Genomic DNA, 22,305 nt, shown 5'->3' on the forward strand with positions numbered 1-22,305 from the left:
AACTGGTCTCACAGGAAATTTTCACAACATAGTCAGTAAGAAGATTCAGTCTTCTTGTACTTAAGTCGGCATTGTGCGTTTTGTATTTAATTCCGATGCAATTTCAGTGTTTCATCATCAATAACAAGGTCAGAGGGATACAGTAAACCTGAAGTGAAGCATCGGAATCTATAACTAGTGTCACAGGAATGGTTCAAATCATAGACATTAGGATGAGTCAGTCTTCTTTTACTTAAGGCGGCATTGAGCCCATTCTATTTAATTCCGATGCAATTTCTGTGTTTCGGCGACAATAAGAAAGTCCAAGGGATACAGTAAACCTAAAAAAAAGTATCGGAATCCATAACTAGTGTCACAGGAATGGTTCAAAACATAGACAGTAAGAAGAGTCAGTCTTCTTGGACTTAAGTCGGCATTGTATTTAATTCCGATGCCATTTCTGTGTTTCATCGTCGATAAGAAGGTCCAAGGGATACAGTAAACCTGAAGTGAAGCATCGGAATTTATTACTAGTGTCACAGGAATGGTTCTAAACATAGACAGTAAGAAGAGTCAGTCTTCTTGTACTTAAGTCGCATTGTGCCTTTTGTATTTAATTCCGATGCAATTTCTGTGTTTCATCGGCAATAAGAAGGTCCAATGGGTACAATAAACATATAGTGAAGCATCGGAATCTAAAACTGGTCTCACAGGAAATGTTCACAACATAGTCAGAAAGAAGGGTCAGTCTTCTTGTACTTAAGTCGGCATTGTGCCTTTTGTAGTTAATTCCGATCCAATTTCTGTGTTTCATCGTCGATAAGAAGGTCCAAGGGATACAGGAAACCTGAAGTGAAGCTTCGGAATCTATAACTAGTGTCACAGGAATGGTTCAAAACATAGACAGTAAGATGAGTCAGTCTTCTTGTACTTAAGGCGGCATTGTGCCTTTTCTATTTAATTCCGATGCAATTTCTGTGTTTCGTCGTCAGTAAGAAGGTCCAAGGGATACAGTAAACCTGAAGTGATTCAGAGATATCCAAAACCGGTCTCTCGAGAAAGGTTCAAAGCATTGAGAGTAAGAAGAGCCAGTCATTTAGTATTTGAATAGGCATTGTGCCTTTTGTATTTAATTCCGAATCAATTTCTGTGATTCATCGTCAATAAGAAGGTCCAAGGGATACAGTAAATATATAGTGAAGGATCGGAATCTACAACTGGTCTCACAGGAAATTTTCACAACATAGTCAGTAAGAAGAGTCAGTCTTCTTGTACTTAAGTCGGCATTGTGCGTTTTGTATTTAATTCCGATGCAATTTCAGTGTTTCATCATCAATAACAAGGTCAGAGGGATACAGTAAACCTGAAGTGAAGCATCGGAATCTATCACTAGTGTCACAGGAATGGTTCAAATCATAGACATTAGGATGAGTCAGTCTTCTTTTACTTAAGGCGGCATTGAGCCTATTCTATTTAATTCCGATGCAATTTCTGTGTTTCGGCGACAATAAGAAAGTCCAGGGGATACAGTAAACCTAAAATAAAGTATCGGAATCCATAACTAGTGTCACAGGAATGGTTCAAAACATAGACAGTAAGAAGAGTCAGTCTTCTTGGACTTAAGTCGGCATTGTATTTAATTCCGATGCCATTTCTGTGTTTCATCGTCGATAAGAAGGTCCAAGGGATACAGTAAACCTGAAGTGAAGCATCGGAATTTATTACTAGTGTCACAGGAATGGTTCTAAACATAGACAGTAAGAAGAGTCAGTCTTCTTGTACTTAAGTCGCATTGTGCCTTTTGTATTTAATTCCGATGCAATTTCTGTGTCTCATCATCAATAAGAAGGTCCAATGGGTACAATAAACATATAGTGAAGCATCGGAATCTAAAACTGGTCTCACAGGAAATGTTCACAACATAGTCAGAAAGAAGGGTCAGTCTTCTTGTACTTAAGTCGGCATTGTGCCTTTTGTATTTAATTCCGATGTAATTTCTGTGTTTCATCGTCAATAAGAAGGTCAGAGCGATTCAGTAAACCTGAAGTGAAGCATCGGAATCTATAACTAGTGTCACAGGAATTGTTGAAAGCATAGACAGTAAGAAGAGTCAGTCTTCTTCTATTTAAGTCGGCATTGTGCCTTTTGTATTTAATTCAGATGCAATTTCTGTATTTCATCGACAATAAGAAGGTCCAACTGATACAGTAAATCTGAAGTGAAACATCGGAAACAATAACTAGTGTCATCGGAATGGTTCAAATCATAGACAGTAAGAAAGTCAGTCTTCTTGTACTTAAGTCGGCATTGTGCCTTTTGTATTTATCTCCGATGCAATTTCTGTGATTTATCGGCAATTTGAAGGTCCAAGGGATACAGTAAACATATAGTGAAGCATCGGAATCTAAAACTGGTCCCACAGGAAATGTTCAAATCATTGTCAGTAAGATGAGTCAGTCTTCTTATACTTAAGTCGGCTTTGTGCCATTTGTATTTAATTACGATGCAATTTCTGTGTTTCATCGTCAATAAGAAGGTCCAAGGGATACAGTAAACAAATAGTGAAGCATCGGAATCTATAACTAGTGTCACAGGAGTGGTTCAAAACATTGACAGTAGGAAGAGTCAGTCTTCTTGAACTTAAGTCGACATTGTGCCTTTTGTATTTAATTCCGATGCAATTTCTGTGTTTCATCGTAAATAACAAGGTCAGAGGGATACAGTAGAACTGAAGTGAAGCATCAGAATCTATAACTAGTGTCAGAGGAATGGTTCAAAGCATAGACAGTAAGAAGAGTCTGTCTACTTGCACTTAAGTCGGCATTGTGCCTTTTGTGTTTAATCCCGATGCAATTTCTGTGTTTCATCGACAATAAGAATGTCAGAGGGATACAGTAAACCTGAAGTGAAGCATCGGAATCTATAACTAGTGTCACAGGAACGGTTGAAAACATAGACACCAGGAAGAGTCAGTCTTCTTGTACTTAAGTCGCCATTGTGCCTTTTCTATTTAATTCCGATGAAATTTCTGTGTTTCGTCGTCAATAAGGTCCACGGGATACAGTAAACCTGAAGTGAAGCATCGGAATCTAAAACCGATCTCACAGAAAAGGTTCAAAACATAGAGAGTAAGAAGAGCTAGTCATCTTGTATTTGAGTCGGCATTGTGCCTTTTGTTTTTAATTCCGATGCAATTTCTGTGTTTCATCGTCAATGAGAAGGTCAGAGTTATACAGTAAACCTGAAGTGAAGCATCGGAATCTATAACTAGTGTCACAGTAACGGTTCAAACATAGACACCAGGAAGAGTCAGTCTTCTTGTACTTAAGTCAGCAATGTGCCTTTTTTATTTAATACCGATGCAATTTCTGTGTTTCGTCGTCAATAAGAAGGTCCTAAGGATACACTAAACCTGAAGTGAAGCATCGGAATCTATAACTAGTGTCACAGAAAAGGTTCAAAACATAGACAGTTAGAAGAGTCAATCTTCTTGTACTTAAGTCGGCATTGTGCCTTTTGTATTTAATTACGATGCAATTTCTGTGTTTCATCGTCAATAAGATGGTCCAAGGGATACAGTAAACCTGAAGTAAAGCATCGGAATCTATAACTAGGGTCACAGGAATGGTTCAAATCATAGACAGTAGGAAGAGTCAGTCTTCTTGTACTTACGTCGGCATTGTGCCTATTCTATTTAATTCCGATGCAATTTCTGTTATTCGTCGTCATTAAGAATGTCCAAGGGATACAGTAAACCTAAAATGAAGTATCGGAATCTATAGCTAGTGTCACAGGAATGGTTCAAAATATAGACAGTAAGAAGAGTCAGTCTTCTTAGACTTAAGTCGGCATTGTGCCTCTTGTATTTAATTCCGATGCAATTTCTGTGTTTCATCGTCGATAAGAAGGTCCAAGCGATACAGTAAACCTGAAGTGATGCATTGGAATCTATAACTAGTGTCACAGGAATTGTTCAAAGCATAGACAGTAAGAAGAGTCAGTCTTCTTCAACTTAAGTCGGCATTGTGCCTTTTGTATTTAATTCAGATGCAATTTCTGTATTTCATCGTCAATAAGAAGGTCCAACTGATACAGTAAACCTGAAGTGAAGCATCGGAAACTATAGCAAGTGTCACCGGAATGGTTCAAATCATAGACAGTAAGAAGAGTCAGTCTTCTTGTACTTAATTCGGCATTGTGCCTTTTGAATTTAATTCCGATGCAATTTCTGTGTTTCATCGTGAATAAGAAGGTGCAAGGGATACAATAAACATATAGTGAAGCATCGGAATCTAAAACTGGTCTCACAGGTATTGTTCACAACATAGTCGGGAAGAAGAGTCAGTCTTCTCGTACTTAAGTCGGCATTGTGCCTTTTGTATTTAATTCCGATGTAATTTCTGTGTTTCATCGTCAATAAGAAGGTCAGAGGGATTCAGTAAACCTGAAGTGAAGCATCGGAATCTATAACTAGTGTCACAGGAACGGTTCAAAACAGAGACAATTGGAAGAGTCAGTCTTCTTGTACTTAAGTCGGCTTTGTGCCTTTACTATTTAATTTCGATGCAAATTCTGTGAATCGTCGTCAATAAGAAGGTCCAAGGGATACAGTAAACCTGAAGTGAAGCATCGGAATCTATAACTAGCGTCATAGGAATGGTTCAAAAATAGACAGTAAGAAGAGTCAGTCTTCTTGTACTTAAGTCGGCATTGTGCCTTATCTATTTAATTCCGATGCAATTTCTGCGTTTCATCGTCAATAAGAAGGTCAGAGGGATACAGTAAACCTGAAGTGAAGCATCGGAATCTATAACTAGTGTCACAGGAATGGTTCAAACATTGACAATAGGAAGAGTCAGTCTTCTTGTTCTTATGTCGACATAGTGCCTTTTGTATTTAATTCCGATGCAATTCCTGTGTTTCATCGTAAATAAAAAGGTCAGAGGTATACAGTAAACCTGAAGTGAAGCATCGGAATCTCTAACTAGTGTCACAGGAATGGTTCTAAACATAGACAGTAAGAAGAGTCAGTCTTCTTGAACTTAGGTCGAATTGTGCCTTTTGTATTTAATTCCGATGCAATTTCTGTGTTTCATCGTCAATAAGAAGGTCCAAGGGATACAATAAACATATAGTGAAGCATCGGAATCTAAATCTGGTCTCACAGGAAATGTTCACAACATAGTCGGGAAGAAGAGTCAGTCTTCTTGTACTTAAGTCGGCATTGTGCCTTTTGTATTTAATTCCGATGCAATTTCTGTGTCTCATCAATAAGAAGGTCCAAGGGATACAGTAAACCTGAAGTAAAGCATCGGAATCTATAACTAGTGTCACAGGAATGGTTCAAAACATAGTTAGTAAGAAGTGTCAGTCTTCTTGTACTTAAGTGGGCATTGTGCCTATTCTATTTAATTCCGATGCAAATTCTGTGTTTCATCGTCAGTCAGAAGGTCAGAGGTATACTGTAAACCTGAAGTGAAGCATCGGAATCTCTAACTAGTGTCACAGGGATGGTGCAAAACATAGACAGTAGGAAGAGTCAGTCTTCTTTTACTTAAGTCGGCATTGTGCCTTTTGTATTTCATTCCGATTCAATTTCTGTGTTTCATCGTCAATAAGAAGTTCAGAGGGATACAGTAAAACTGAAGTGAAGCATCAGAATCTATAACTAGTGTCACAGGAATGGTTCAAAACATAGAGAGTAAGGTGAGGCAGTCTACTTGCACTTAAGTCGGCATTGTGCCTTTTGTATTTAATCCCGATGCAATTTCTGTGTTTCATCGACAATAAGAATGTCAGAGGGATACAGTAAACCTGAAGTGAAGCATCGGAATCTATAACTAGTGTCACAGGAACGGTTGAAAACATAGACGCCAGGAAGAGTCAGTCTTCTTGTACTTAAGTCGCCATTGTGCCTTTTCTATTTAATTCCGATGCAATTTCTGTGTTTAGTCGTCAATAAGAAGGTCCAAAGGATACACTAAACCTGAAGTGATGCATCAGAATCTATAACTAGTGTCACAGGAATGGTTAAAAACATACACAGTAAGAAGAGTCAGTCTTCTTGTACATAAGTCGGAATTGTGCCTTTTGTATTTAATTACGATGCAATTTCTGTGATTCATCGTCAATAAGAAGGTCCAAGGGATACAGTAAACACATAATGATGCATATGAATCTAAAACTGGTCTCACAGGAAATGTTCAAATCATAGTCAGTATGAAGAGTCGGTCTTCTTGTACTTAAGTCGGCATTGTGCAATTTGTATTTAATTCCGATGCAGTTTCTGTGTTTCATCATCAATAAGAAGGTCAGAGGGATACAGTCAACCTGAAGTGAAGAATCGGAAACTATAACTAGTGTCACAGGAATGGTTCAAAACATAGACAGAAGGAAGAATCAGTCTTCTTGTACTTAAGTCGCCATTGTGCCTTTTCTATTTACTTCCGATGCAATTTCTGTGTTTCGTCGTCAATAAGAAGGTCCAAGGGGTACAGTACACTTAAAATGAAGTATCGGAATCTATAACTAGTGTCACAGGAATGATTCAAAGCATAGACAGTAAGAAGAGTCAGTCGTCTTGTATTTAAGTCGGCATTGTGCCACTTGTATTTAATTCCGATGCAATTTCTGTGTTTCATCGTCGATAAGAAGGTCCAAGGGATACAGTAAACCTGAAATGAAGCATCGGAATCTATAACTAGTGACACAGGATTGGTTCAAAATATAGACAATAGGAAGAGTCAGTCATCTTGTACTTAAGCCGGCATTGTGACTTTCCTATTTAATTCCGATGCAATATCTGTGTTTCGTCGTCAATAAGAAGGTCCAAGGGATACAATAAACCTGAAGTAAAGCATCGGAATCTACAACTAGTTTCACAGGGATGGTTCAAAACATAGACAGTAGGAAGAGTCAGTCTTCCTGTACTTAAGTCGGCATTGTGCCTTTTGTATTTAATTCCGATGCAATTTCTGTGTTTCATCGTCAATGAGAAGGTCAGAGGGATACAGTAAAACTGAAGTGAAGCATCAGAATCTATAACTAGTGTCACAGGAATGGTTCAAAACATAGACAGTAAGAAGAGTCAGTCTACTTGTACTTAAGGCGGCATTGTGCCTTTTGTATTTAATCCTGATGCAATTTCTGTGTTTCATCTTCAATAAGAAGTTCCAAGGGATACAGTAAACCTGAATTTAAGCATCGGAATCTATAACTAGTGTCACAGGAATGGTTCAAAACATACACAGTAAGAAGAGTCAGTCTTCTTGTACTTAAATCGGCATTGTACCTTTGTATTTAATTTCGATGCAATTTCTGTGTTTCATCGTCAATAAGAGGGTCAGAGGGATACAGTAAACCTGAAGTGAAGCATCAGAATCTTTAACTAGTGTCACAGGAATGGTTCAAAACATAGACAGTTAGAAGAGTCAGTCTACTTGTACTTAAGTCGGCATTGTGCCTTTTGTATTTAATTCCGATGCAATATCTGTGTTTCATCGTCAACAAGAAGGTCCAAGGGATACAGTACACCTGAAGTGTAGAATCGGAATCTATAACTAGTGTCACAGCAATGGTTCAAATCATAGTCAGTAAGAAGAGTCAGTCTTCTTGAACTTATGTCGGCATTGTGCCTTTTGTATTTAATTCCGATGCAATTTGTGTGTTTCATCGTCAATAAGAAGGTCCAAGGGATACAGCAAACCTGAAGTGAGGCATCGAAATCTATAACTAGTGTCACAGGAATGGTTCAAAACATTGACAGTAATAAGAGTCAGTTTTCTTGTACTTAAGTCGGCATTGTGCCTTTACTGTTTAATTCCGATGCAATTTCGGTGTTTCATCGTCCATAAGAAGGTCAGAGGGATACAGTAAACCTGAAGTGAAGCATCGGAATCTATAACTAGTGTCACAGGAATGGTTCAAAACATAGTCAGTAAGACGAGTCAGTCTTCTTGTACTTAAGTCGGCATGGTGCCTTTCGTATTTAATTCCGATGCAATTTCTGTGTTTCATCATCAATAAGAAGGTCCAAGGGATACAGTAAACCAGAAGCGAGGCAGCAGAATCTATAACTAGTGTCACAGGAATGGTTCAAAACATAGTCACTAAGAAGAGTCAGTCGTCTTGTACTTAAGTCGGCATGGTGCCTTTTGTATTTAATTCCGATGCAATTTCTATGTTTCATCGTCAACAAGAAGGTCCAAGGGAAATAGTAAACATATAGTGATGCATCGGAATCTAAAACTGGTCTCACAGGAAATGTTCAAAATATAGTCAGTAAGAAGAGTCAGTCTTCTTGTACTTAAGTCGGCATTGTGCCTTTTCAAATTAATTACGATCCAATTTCTGTGTTTCGTCGTCAATAACAAGGTCCAAGGGATACAGTATACCTGAAGTGAAGCATCGGAATCGAAAACCGGTCTCACAGGAAAGGTTCAAAACATAGAGAGTAAGACGAGCCAGTCATCTTGTACTTAAGTCGGCATGGTGCCTTTCGTATTTACATCCGACGCAATTTCTGTGTTTCATCATCAATAAGAAGGTCCAAGGGATACAGTAAACCTGAAGTGATGCATCGGAATCTATAACTAGTGTCACAGGAATGGTTCAAAACATAGACAGTAGGAAGAGTCAGTCTTCTTGTACTTAAGTCGGCATTGTGCTTTTTGTATTTAATTTCGATGCAATTTCTATGTTTTATCTTCAATATGAAGGTCTGAGGGATACAGTAAACCTGAAGTGAATCATCGGAATCTATAACTAGTGTCACAGGAATGGTTCAAAACATAGACAGTAGGAAGAGTCAGTCTTCTTGTACTTATGTCGGCAATGTGCCTTTTCTATTTAATTCCGATGCAATTTCTGTGTTTCATCGTCAATAAGGAGGTCAGAAAGATACAGTAAACCTGAAGTGAATCATCGGAATCTATAACTAGTGTCACAGGAATGGTTCAAAACATAGACAGTAGGAAGAGTCAGTCTTCTTGCACTTGAGTCGGCATTGTGCCTTTTGTATTTAATTCCGATGCAATTTCTGTTTTTCATAGTCAATAAGAAGGTCAGAGGGATACAGTAAACCTGAAGTGAAGCATCGGAATCTATAGCTAGTGTCACAGGAAATGTTCAAAACATAGACAGTAGGAAGAGTTGGCTTCTTGTACATAAGTCGGCATTGTGCCTTTTCTATTTAATTCCGATGCAATTTCTATGTTTCATCGTCAATAAGAAGGGCAGAGGGATACAGTAAACCTGAAGTGAAGCATCGGAGTCTATAACTAGTGTCACAGGAATGGTTCAAAACATAGACAGTAGGAAGAGTCAGTCTTCTTGTACTTAAGTCGGCATTGTGCCTTTTGTATTTAATTCCGATGCAATTTCTGTGTTTCATCGTCAATAAGAAGGTCCAAGGGATACAGTAAACCTGAAGTGAGGCATCGGAATCTATAACTAGTGTCACAGGAATGGTTCAAAACATAGACAGTAAGAAGAAACAGTTTTCTTTTAATTAAGACGGCATTGTGCCTTTTCTGTTTAATTCCGATGCAATTTCTGTGTTTCATCGTCAATAAGAAGGTTAGAGGGACACAGTAAACCTGAAGTGAAGCATCGGAACCTATAACTAGTGTCACAGGAATGGTTCAAATCATAGTCAGTAAGAAGAGTCAGTCTTCTTGTACTTAAGTCGGCATTGTGCCTTTTCTATTTAATTCCGATGCAATAACTGTGTTTCATAGTCAATAAGAAGGTTAGAGGGATACAGTAAACCTGAAGTGAAGCATCAGAATCTATAACTAGTGTCACAGGAATGGTTCAAATCATAGACAGTAAGAAGTGTCAGTCTACTTGTACTTAAGTTGGCATTGAGCCTTTTGTATTTAATTCCGATGCAATTTCTGCGTTTCATCGTCAATAAGAAGGTCAGAGGTATACAGTACACCTGAAGTGCAGCATCGGAGTCTATAACTAGTGTCACAGGAATGGTTCAAATCATAGACAGTAAGAATAGTCAGTCTTCTTGTACTTAAGTCGGCATTGTGCCTTTTCTATTTAATTCCGATGCAATTTCTGTGTTTCATCGTCAATAAGAAGGTCAGAGGGATACGGTAAACCTGAAGTGAAGCATCGGAATCTATAACTAGTGTCACAGGAATGGTTCAAAACATAGACAGTAGGAAGAGTCAGTCTTCTTGTACTTAAGTCGGTATTGTGCATTTTGTATTTAATTCCGATGCAATTTCTGTTTTTCATCATCAATAAGAAGGTCCAAGGGATACAGTAAACCAGAAGCGAGGCAGCAGTATCTATAACTAGTGTCACAGGAATGGTTGAAAACATAGTCACTAAGAAGAGTCAGGCGTCTTGTACTTAAGTCGGCATGGTGCCTTTTGTATTTAATTCCGATGCAATTTCTGTGTTTCATCGTCAATAAGAAGGTCCAAGGGAAACAGTAAACATATAGTGATGCATCGGAATCTAAAACTCGTCTCACAGGAAATGTTCAAAATATAGTCAGTGAGAAGAGTCAGTCTTCTTGTACTTAAGTCGGCATTGTGCCTTTTCTAATTAATTCCGATGCAATTTCTGTGTTTCATCGTCAATACGAGTGTCAGAGGGATACAGTAAACCTGAAGTGAAGCATCAGAATCTATAACTAGTGTCACAGGAATGGTTCAAATCATAGACAGTAAGAAGTGTCAGTCTACTTGTACTCAAGTCGGCATTGTGCCTTTTGTATTTAATTCCGAAGCAATTTCTGTGTTTCATCGTCAACAAGAAGGTCAGAGGTATACAGTACACCTGAGGTGAAGCATCGGAATCTATAACTAGTGTCACAGGAATGGTTCAAATCATAGACAGTAAGAAGAGTCAGTCTTCTTGTACTTAAGTCGGCATTACGCCTTTTCTATTTAATTCCGATGCAATTTCTGTGTTTCATCGTCAATACGAAAGTCAGAGGGATACAGTAAACCTGAAGTGAAGCATCGGAATCTATAACTAGTGTCACAGGAATGGTTCAAAACATAGACAGTAGGAAGAGTCAGTCTTCTTGCACTTAAGTCGGTATTGTGCATTTTGTATTTAATTCCGATGCAATTTCTGTTTTTCATCGTCAATAAGAGGGTCAGAGGGATACAGTACTCCAGAAGTGAAGCATCGGAATCTATAACTAGTGTCACAGGAATGGTTTAAAACATAGTCAGTAAGAAGTGTCAGTCATCTTGTACTTAAGTCGGCATTGTGCCTTTTCTATTTAATTCCGATGCAATTTCTGTGTTTCATCGTCAATAAGAAATTCCAAGGGGTGCAGTACACCTGACGTGAAGCATCGGAATCTCTTATTGACGATGAAACACAGAAATTGCATCGGAATTAAATAGAAAAGGCACAATGCCGACTTAAGTACATGAAGACTGACTCTTCTTACTGTCTATGATTTGAACCAATGCTGGGACACTAGTTAGAGATTTCGATGCTTCACTTCAGGTGTACTGTAAACCTCTGACCTTCTTATTGACGATGAAACACAGAAATTGAATCGGAATTAAATACAAAAGGCACAATGCCGACTTAAGTACAATAAGACTGACTCTTCCTACTGTATATGTTTTGAACCATTCCTGTGACACTAGTTTTTGATTCCGATGCTTCACTTTAGGTTTACTGTATCCCTTGGACCTTCTTATTGACGATGATACACTAAAATTGCATCGGAATTAAATACAAAAGCACAATGCCGACTTAAGTACAAGAAGACTGACTCTTCTTACTGTCTATGTGTTGAACCATTCCTGTGACACTAGTTATAGATTCCGATGCATCACTTCAGGCTTACGGTATCCCTCTGACCTTCATATTGCCGACGAAACTTAGAAATTGCATCGGAATTAAATACAAAAGGCACAATGCCGACGTAAGTACAAGAAGACTGACTCTTCTTACGACTATGTTTTGAACCATTCCTTTGACACCACTTATAGATTCCGATGCTTCACTTCAGGTTTACTGTATCCCTTGGACCTTCTTATTGACGACGAAACACAGAAATTGCATCGGAATTATTTAGAAATGGCACAATGCCGACTTAAGTACAAGAAGACTGACTCTTATTACTGACTATATTTTGAACATTACCTGTGAGACCAGTTTTAGATTCCGATGCATCACTATATGTTTACTGTCTCCCCTGGCCTTCTTATTGACGATGAAACACAGAAATTGCATCGGAATTAAATACAAAAGGCACCATGCCGACTTAAGTACAAGAAGACTGACTCTTCTTACTGACTATGTTTTGAACCATTCCTGTGACACTAGTTATAGATTCCGCTGCCCCGCCTCTGGTTTACTGTATCCCTTGGACCTTATTATTGATGATGAAACACAGAAATTGCATCGGAATTATATACGAAAGGCACCATGCCGACTTTAGTACAAGAAGACTGACTCGTCTTACTGACTATGTTTTGAACCATTCCTGTGACACTAGTTACAGATTCCGATGCCTCACTTCAGGTTTACTGTATCCCTTGCTCCGTCTTATTGACGATGAAACACCGAAATTGCATCGCAAATAAATAGAAGAGGCACAATGCCGACTTAAGTAAAAGAAGACTGACTCTTCTTACTGTCTATGCTTTGAACCATTCCTGTGACACTAGTTATAGATTCCGATGCTTCACGTCAGGTGTACTACATCCCTTGGACCTTCTTATTGACGATGAAACACAGAAATTGAATCGGAATTAAATAGAAAAGTCACAATGCCGACTTAAGTACAAGAAGACTGACTCTTCTTACTGACTATGTTTTAAACCATTCCTGTGACACTAGTGATAGATTCCGATGCTTCACTTCAGGAGTACTGTATCCCTCTGACCTTCTTATTGACGATGAAAAACAGAAATTGCATCGGAATTAAATACAAAATGCACAATACCGACTTAAGTACAAGAAGACGGACTCTTCCTACTGTCTATGATTTGAACCATTCCTGTGACACTAGTTATAGATTCCGATGCTTCACTTCAGGTTTACTGTATCCCTCCGACCTTCTTATTGACGATGAAACAAAGAAATTGCATCGGAATTAAATAGAAAATGCACAATGCCGACTTAAGTACAAGAAGACTGACTCTTCTTACTGTCTATGATTTGAGCCATTCCTGTGACACTATTTATAGATTCCGATGCTTCACTTCAGGTGTACTGTATATCTCTGACCTTGTTATTGACGATGAAACACAGAAATTGCATTCGAATTAAATACAAAAGGCACAATGCCGACTTAAGTACAAGTAGACTGACACTTCTTACTGTCTATGATTTGAACCATTCCTGTGACACTAGTTATGGATTCTGATGCTTCACTTCAGGTTTACTGTATCCCTCTGACCCTCGTATTGACGATGAAACACAGAAATTGCATCGGAATTAAATACAAAAGGCACAATGCCGACTTAAGTAAAAGAAGACTGACTCTTCTTACTGACTATTTTTGAACCATTCCTGTGACACTAATTTAAGAATCCGATGCCTCACTTCAGGTTTACTGTATCCCTCTAACCTTGTTATTGACGATGAAACACAGTTATTGCATCGGAATTAAATAGAAAAGGCACAATGCCGACTTAAGTACAAGAAGACTGACTCTTCTTACTGTCTATAATTTGAACCATTCCTGGGACACTAGTTAGAGATTCCGATGCTTCACTTCAGGTGTACTGTATACCTCTGACCTTCTTATTGACGATGAAACACAGAAACTGCATCGGAATTAAATACAAAAGGCACAATGCCGACTTAAGTACAAGAAGACTGACTCTTCCTACTGTCTATGTTTTGAACCATTCCTGTGACACTAGTTTTTGATTCCGATGCTTCACTTTAGGTTTACTGTATCCCTTGGACCTTCTTATTGACGATGATACACTGAAATTGCATCGGAATTAAATACAAAAGGCACAATGCCGACTTAAGTACAAGTAGACTGACACTTCTTACTGTCTATGATTTGAACCATTCGTGTGACACTAGTTATTGATTCCGTTGCATCACTTCAGGCTTACGGTATCCCTCTGACCTTCATATTGACCATGAAACTTAGAAATTGCATCGGAATTAAATACAAAAGGCACAATGCCGACGTAAGTACAAGAAGACTGACTCTTCTTACGACTATGTTTTGAACCATTCCTGTGACACCACTTATAGTTTCCGATGCTTCACTTCAGGTTTACTGTATCCCTTGGACCTTCTTATTGACGACGAAACACAGAAATTGCATCGGAATTAATTAGAAATTGCACAATGCCGACTTAAGTACAAGAAGACTGACTCTTCTTACTGACTACATTTTGAACATTTCCTGTGAGAGCAGTTTTAGATTCCGATGCATCACTATATGTTTACTGTATCCCCTGGCCTTCTTATTGACGATGAAACACAGAAATTGCATCGGAATTAAATACAAAAGGCACCATGCTGACTTAAGTACAAGAAGACTGACTGTTCTTACTGACTATGTTTTGAACCACTCCTGTGACACTAGTTATAGATTCCGCTGCCTCACTTCAGGTTTACTGTATCCCTTGGACCTTCTTATTGACGATGAAACACCGAAATTGCATCGCAAATAAATAGAAAAGGCACAATGCCGACTTAAGTAAAAGAAGACTGACTTCTTACTGTCTATGCTTTGAACCATTCCTGTGACACTAGTTATAGATTCCGATGCTTCACGTCAGGTGTACTGCATCCCTTGGACCTTCTTATTGACGATCAAACACAGAAATTGAATCGGAATTGAATAGAAAAGGCACAATGCCGACTTAAGTACAAGAAGTCTGACTCTTCTTACTGACTATGTTTTAAACCATTCCTGTGACACCTGTGACACTAGTGATAGATTCCGATGCTTCACTTCTGGAGTACTGTATCCCTCTGACCTTCTTATTGACGATGAAAAACAGAAATTGCATCGGAATTTAATACAAAATGCACAATACCGACTTAAGTACAAGAAGACGGACTCTTCCTACTGTCTATGATTTGAACCATTCCTGTGACACTAGTTATAGATTCCGATGCTTCACTTCAGGTTTACTGTATCCCTCCGACCTTCTTATTGACGATGAAACAAAGAAATTGCATCGGAATTAAATAGAAAATGCACAATGCCGACTTAAGTACAAGAAGACTGACTCTTCTTACTGTCTATGATTTGAGCCATTCCTGTGACACTAGTTATAGATTCCGATGCTTCACTTCAAGTGTACTGTATACCTCTGACCTTCTTATTGACGATGAAACACAGAAATTGCATCGGAATTAAATACAAAAGGCACAATGCCGACTTAAGTACAAGAAGACTGACTCTTCTTACTGACTATTTTTGAACCATTCCTGTGACACTAATTTTTGAATCCGATGCCTCACTTCAGGTTTACTGTATCCCTCTAACCTTGTTATTGACGATGAAACACAGTTATTGCATCGGAATTAAATAGAAAAGGCACAATGCCGACTTAAGTACAAGAAGACTGACTCTTCTTACTGTCTATGATTTGAACCATTCCTGAGACACTAGTTAGAGATTCCGATGCTTCACTTCAGGTGTACTGTATACCTCTGACCTTCTTATTGACGATGAAACACAGAAACGGCATCGGAATTAAATACAAAAGGCACAATGCCGACTTAAGTACAAGAAGACTGACTCTCCCTACTGTCTATGTTTTGAACCATTCCTGTGACACTAGTTTTTGATTCCGATGCTTCACTTTAGGTTTACTGTATCCCTTGGACCTTCTCATTGACGATGATACACTGAAATTGCATCGGAATTAAATACAAAAGGCACAATGCCGACTTAAGTACAAGAAGACTGACTCTTCTTACTGTCTATGTGTTGAACCATTCCTGTGACACTAGTTATTGATTCCGATGCATCACTTCAGGCTTACGGTATCCCTCTGACCTTCATATTGACCATGAAACTTAGAAATTGCATCGGAATTAAATACAAAAGGCACAATGCCGACGTAAGTACAAGAAGACTGACTCTTCAACGACTATGTTTTGAACCATTCCTGTGACACCACTTATAGATTCCGATGCTTCACTTCAGGTTTACTGTATCCCTTGGACCTTCTTATTGACGATCAAACACAGAAATTGAATCGGAATTGAATAGAAAAGGCACAATGCCGACTTAAGTACAAGAAGTCTGACTCTTCTTACTGACTATGTTTTAAACCATTCCTGTGACACCTGTGACACTAGTGATAGATTCCGATGCTTCACGTCAGGTGTACTGCATCCCTTGGACCTTCTTATTGACGATGAAACACAGAAATTGAATCGGAATTAAATAGAAAAGGCACAATGCCGACTTAAGTACAAGAAGACTGACTCTTCCTACTGTCTATGTTTTGAACCATTCCTGTGACACTAGTTATAGATTCCGATGCTTCACTTCAGGTTTACTGTATCCCTCTGACCTTCTTATTGACGATGAAACACAGAAATTGCATCGGAATTAAATAGAAAAGGCACAATATCGACTTAAGTACAAGAAGACTGACTCTTCTTACTGTCTATGATTTTAGCCATTCCTGTGACACTAGTTATAGATTCCGATGCTTCACTTCAGGTGTACTGTATACCTCTGACCTTCTTATTGACGATGAAACACAGAAATTGCATCGGAATTAAATACAAAAGGCACAAAGCCGACTTAAGTACAAGTAGACTGACACTTCTTACTGTCTATGATTTGAACCATTCCTGTGACACTAGTTATCGATTCTGATGCTTCAGTTCAGGTTTACTGTATCCCTCTGACCGTCGTATTGACGATGAAACACAGATATTGCATCGGAATTAAATACAAAAGGCACAATGCCGACTGAAGTACAAGAAGACTGACTCTTCTTACTGACTAATTTTGAACCATTCCTGTTACACTAATTTTAGAATCCGATGCCTCACTTCAGGTTTACTGTATCCCTCTAACCTTCTTATTGACGATGAAACACAGTTATTGCATCGGAATTAAATAGAAAAGGCAAAATGCCGACTTAAGTACAAGAAGACTGATTCTTCTTACTGACTATGTTTTGAACCATTCCTGTGACACTAGTTATAAACTCCGATGCTTCACTTTAGGTTTACTGTATCCCTCTGACATTCTTATTGATGATGAAACACAGAAATTGCATCGGAATTAAATAGAAAAGGCACAATGCTGACTTAAGTACAAGAAGACGAACTCTTCTTACTGTCTATGTTTTGAACCGAACCTGTGACACTAGTTACAGATTCCGATGCTTCACTTCAGGTTTACTGTATACCTTGGACCTTCTTATTCACGATGAAACACCGAAATTGCATCGGAATTATATACGAAAGGCACCATGCCGACTTAAGTACAAGAAGACTGACTCGTCTTACTGACTATGTTTTGAACCATTCCTGTGACACTAGTTATTGATTCCGATGCCTCACTTCAGGTTTACTGTATCCCTTTGACCTTCTTATTGACGATGAAAAACAGATATTGCATGGAATTAAATAGAAAAGGCACAATGCCGACTTAAGTACAAGAAGACTGACTCTTCCTACTGTCTATGTTTTGGACCATTCCTGTGACACTAGTTATAGACTCCGATGCTTCAGTTCAGGTTTACTGAATCCCCCTGACCTTCTTGTTGATGATGAAACACAGAAATGGCATCAGAATTAAATAGAAATGGCACAATGTCGACTTAAGTACAAGAAGACTGACTCTTCTTACTGTCCATGTTTTTAACCGAACCTGTGACACTAGTTATAGATTCCGGTGCTTCACTTCAGGTTTACTGTATCCCTTGGACCTGCTTATTGACGATGAAACACCGAAATTGCATCGGAATTAAATACGAAAGGCACAATGCCGACTCAAGTACAAGAAGACTGTCTCATCTTACTGACTATGATTTGAACCATTCCTGTGACACCACTTATAGATTCCGATGCTTCACTTCAGGTTTACTGTATCCCTCTGATTTTCTTGTGGACAATGAAACACAGAAATTGCATCGCAAATAAATAGAAAAGGCATAATGCCGACTTAAGTAAAAGAAGACTGACTCTTCTTACTGTCTATGCTTTGAACCATTCCTGTGACACTAGTTATAGATTCCGATGCTTCACGTCAGGTGTACTGCATCCCTTGGACCTTCTTATTGACGATGAAACACTGAAATTGCATCGGAATTAAATAGAAAAGGAACAATGCCGACTTAAGTACAAGAAGACTGACTCGTCTTACTGACTATGATTTGAACCATTCCTGTGACACTAGTTATAGACTCCGATGCTTCACTTCAGGTTTACTGTATGCCTCTGACCTTCTTATTGATGATGAAACACAGAACTTGCATCGGAATTAAATAGTAAAGGCACAATGCCGACTTAAGTACAAGAAGACTGACTCTTCTTACTGTCTATCTTTTGAACCGAATCTTTGACACTAGTTATGCATTCCGATGCTTCACTTCAGGTTTACTGTATCGCTTGGGCCTTCTTATTGACGATGAGACACCGAAATTGCATCTGAATTAAATACGAAAGGCACAATGCCAACTCAAGTACAAGAAGACTGTCTCTTCTTACTGACTATGTTTTGAACCATTCCTGTGACACCACTTATAGATTCCGATGCTTCACTTCAGGTTTACTGTATCCCTCTGACCTTCTTATGGACAATGAAACACAGAAATTGCATCGCAAATAAATAGAAAAGGCATAATGCCGACTTAAGTAAAAGAAGACTGACTCTTCTTACTGTCTATGCTTTGAACCATTCCTGTGACACTAGTTATAGATTCCGATGCTTCACGTCAAGTGTACTGCATCCCTTGGACCTTCTTATTGACGATGAAACACTGAAATTGCATCGGAATTAAATAGAAAAGGAACAATGCCGACTTAAGTACAAGAAGACTGACTCTTCTTACTGACTATGTTTTAAACCATTCCTGTGACACTAGTTATAGATTCCGATGCTTCACTTCAGGTTTACTGTATCCCTCTGACCTTCTTATTGACGATGAATCACAGAAATTGCATCGGAATTAAATAGAAAAGGCACAATGCCGACTTAAGTACAAGAAGACTGACTCTTCTTACTGTCTATGATTTGAACCATTCCTGGGACACTAGTAAGAGATTCCGATGCTTAACTTCAGGTGTACTGTATACCTCTGACCTTCTTATTGACGATGAAACACAGAAATTGCACCGGAATTAAATACAAAAGGCACAATGCCGACTTATGTCAAGAAAACTGACTCTTCTTACTGTCTATGGTTTGAACCATACCTGTGACACTAGTTATAGATTCCGATGCTTCATTTCAGGTTTACTGTATCCCTTGGACCTTCTTATTGACGATGAAACACCGAAATTGCATCGCAAATAAATAGAAAAGGCACAATGCCGACTTAAGTAAAAGAAGACTGACTCTTCTTACTGTCTATGCTTTGAACCATTCCTGTGACACTAGTTATAGATTCCGATGCTTCACGTCAGGTGTACTGCATCCCTTGGACCTTCTTATTGACGATGAAACACAGAAATTGAATCGGAATTAAATAGAAAAGGCACAATGCCGACTTAAGTACAAGAAGACTGACTCTTCTTACTGACTATGTTTTAAACCATTCCTGTGACACTAGTGATTGATTCCGATGCTTCACTTCTGGAGTACTGTATCCCTCTGACGTTTTTATTGACGATGAAAAACAGAAATTGCATCGGAATTAAATACAAAATGCACAATACCGACTTAAGTACAAGAAGACTGACTCTTCCTACTGTCTATGTTTTGAACCATTCCTGTGACACTAGTTATCGATTCTGATGCTTCAGTTCAGGTTTACTGTATCCCTCTGACCGTCGTATTGACGATGAAACACAGATATTGCATCGGAATTAAATACAAAAGGCACAATGCCGACTGAAGTACAAGAAGACTGACTCTTCTTACTGACTAATTTTGAACCATTCCTGTTACACTAATTTTAGAATCCGATGCCTCACTTCAGGTTTACTGTATCCCTCTAACCTTCTTATTGACGATGAAACACAGTTATTGCATCGGAATTAAATAGAAAAGGCACAATGCCGACTTAAGTACAAGAAGACTGATTCTTCTTACTGACTATGTTTTGAACCATTCCTGTGACACTAGTTATAAACTCCGATGCTTCACTTTAGGTTTACTGTATCCCTCTGACATTCTTATTGATGATGAAACACAGAAATTGCATCGGAATTAAATAGAAAAGGCACAATGCTGACTTAAGTACAAGAAGACGAACTCTTCTTACTGTCTATGTTTTGAACCGAACCTGTGACACTAGTTACAGATTCCGATGCTTCACTTCAGGTTTACTGTATACCTTGGACCTTCTTATTCACGATGAAACACCGAAATTGCATCGGAATTATATACGAAAGGCACCATGCCGACTTAAGTACAAGAAGACTGACTCGTCTTACTGACTATGTTTTGAACCATTCCTGTGACACTAGTTATTGATTCCGATGCCTCACTTCAGGTTTCCTGTATCCCTTTGACCTTCTTATTGACGATGAAAAACAGATATTGCATGGAATTAAATAGAAAAGGCACAATGCCGACTTAAGTACAAGAAGACTGACTCTTCCTACTGTCTATGTTTTGGACCATTCCTGTGACACTAGTTATAGACTCCGATGCTTCAGTTCAGGTTTACTGTATCCCCCTGACCTTCTTGTTGATGATGAAACACAGAAATGGCATCAGAATTAAATAGAAATGGCACAATGTCGACTTAAGTACAAGAAGACTGACTCTTCTTACTGACTATGTTTTAAACCATTCCTGTGACACTAGTTATAGATTCCGATGCTTCACTTCAGGTTTACTGTATCCCTCTGACTTTCTTATTGACGATGAAAGACAGAAATTGCATCGGAATTAAATACAAAAAGCACAATGCCGACTTAAGTACAAGAGGACTGACTCTTCTTACTGTCTATGCTTTGAACCATTCCTGTTACACTAGTTATAGATTCCGATGCTTCACTTCAGGTTTACTGTATCGCTTGGGCCTTCTTATTGACGATGAGACACCGAAATTGCATCTGAATTAAATACGAAAGGCACAATGCCAACTCAAGTACAAGAAGACTGTCTCTTCTTACTGACTATGTTTTGAACCATTCCTGTGACACCACTTATAGATTCCGATGCTTCACTTCAGGTTTACTGTATCCCTCTGACCTCCTTATGGACAATGAAACACAGAAATTGCATCGCAAATAAATAGAAAAGGCATAATGCCGACTTAAGTAAAAGAAGACTGACTCTTCTTACTGTCTATGCTTTGAACCATTCCTGTGACACTAGTTATAGATTCCGATGCTTCACGTCAGGTGTACTGCATCCCTTGGACCTTCTTATTGACGATGAAACACTGAAATTGCATCGGAATTAAATAGAAAAGGAACAATGCCGACTTAAGTACAAGAAGACTGACTCTTCTTACTGACTATGTTTTAAACCATTCCTGTGACACTAGTTATAGATTCCGATGCTTCACTTCAGGTTTACTGTATCCCTCTGACCTTCTTATTGACGATGAATCACAGAAATTGCATCGGAATTAAATAGAAAAGGCACAATGCCGACTTAAGTACAAGAAGACTGACTCTTCTTACTGTCTATGATTTGAACCATTCCTGGGACACTAGTAAGAGATTCCGATGCTTAACTTCAGGTGTAATGTATACCTCTGACCTTCTTATTGACGATGAAACACAGAAATTGCACCGGAATTAAATACAAAAGGCACAATGCCGACTTATGTCAAGAAAACTGACTCTTCTTACTGTCTATGGTTTGAACCATACCTGTGACACTAGTTATGGATTCCGATCCTTCACTTCAGGTTTACTGTATACCTCTGACCTTCTTATTGACGATGAAACACAGAAATTGCATCGGAATTAAATGGAAAAGGCACAATGCCGACTTAAGTACAAGATGACGGACTCTTCCTACTGTCTATGTTTTGAACCATTCCTGTGACACTAGTTATAGATTCCGCTGCCTCGCTTCTGGTTTACTGTATCCCTTGGACCTTCTTATTGATGATGAAACACAGAAATTGCATCGGATTTATATGCGAAAGGCACCATGCCGACTTGAGTACAAGAAGACTGACTCGTCTTACTGACTATGTTTTGAACCATTCCTGTGACACTAGTTATAGTTTCCGATGCTTCACTTCCGGT

This window comes from Schistocerca serialis, unplaced genomic scaffold (assembly GCF_023864345.2).
Source record: "Schistocerca serialis cubense isolate TAMUIC-IGC-003099 unplaced genomic scaffold, iqSchSeri2.2 HiC_scaffold_1417, whole genome shotgun sequence".
NCBI classification, from domain to species: Eukaryota; Metazoa; Arthropoda; class Insecta; order Orthoptera; family Acrididae; genus Schistocerca; species Schistocerca serialis.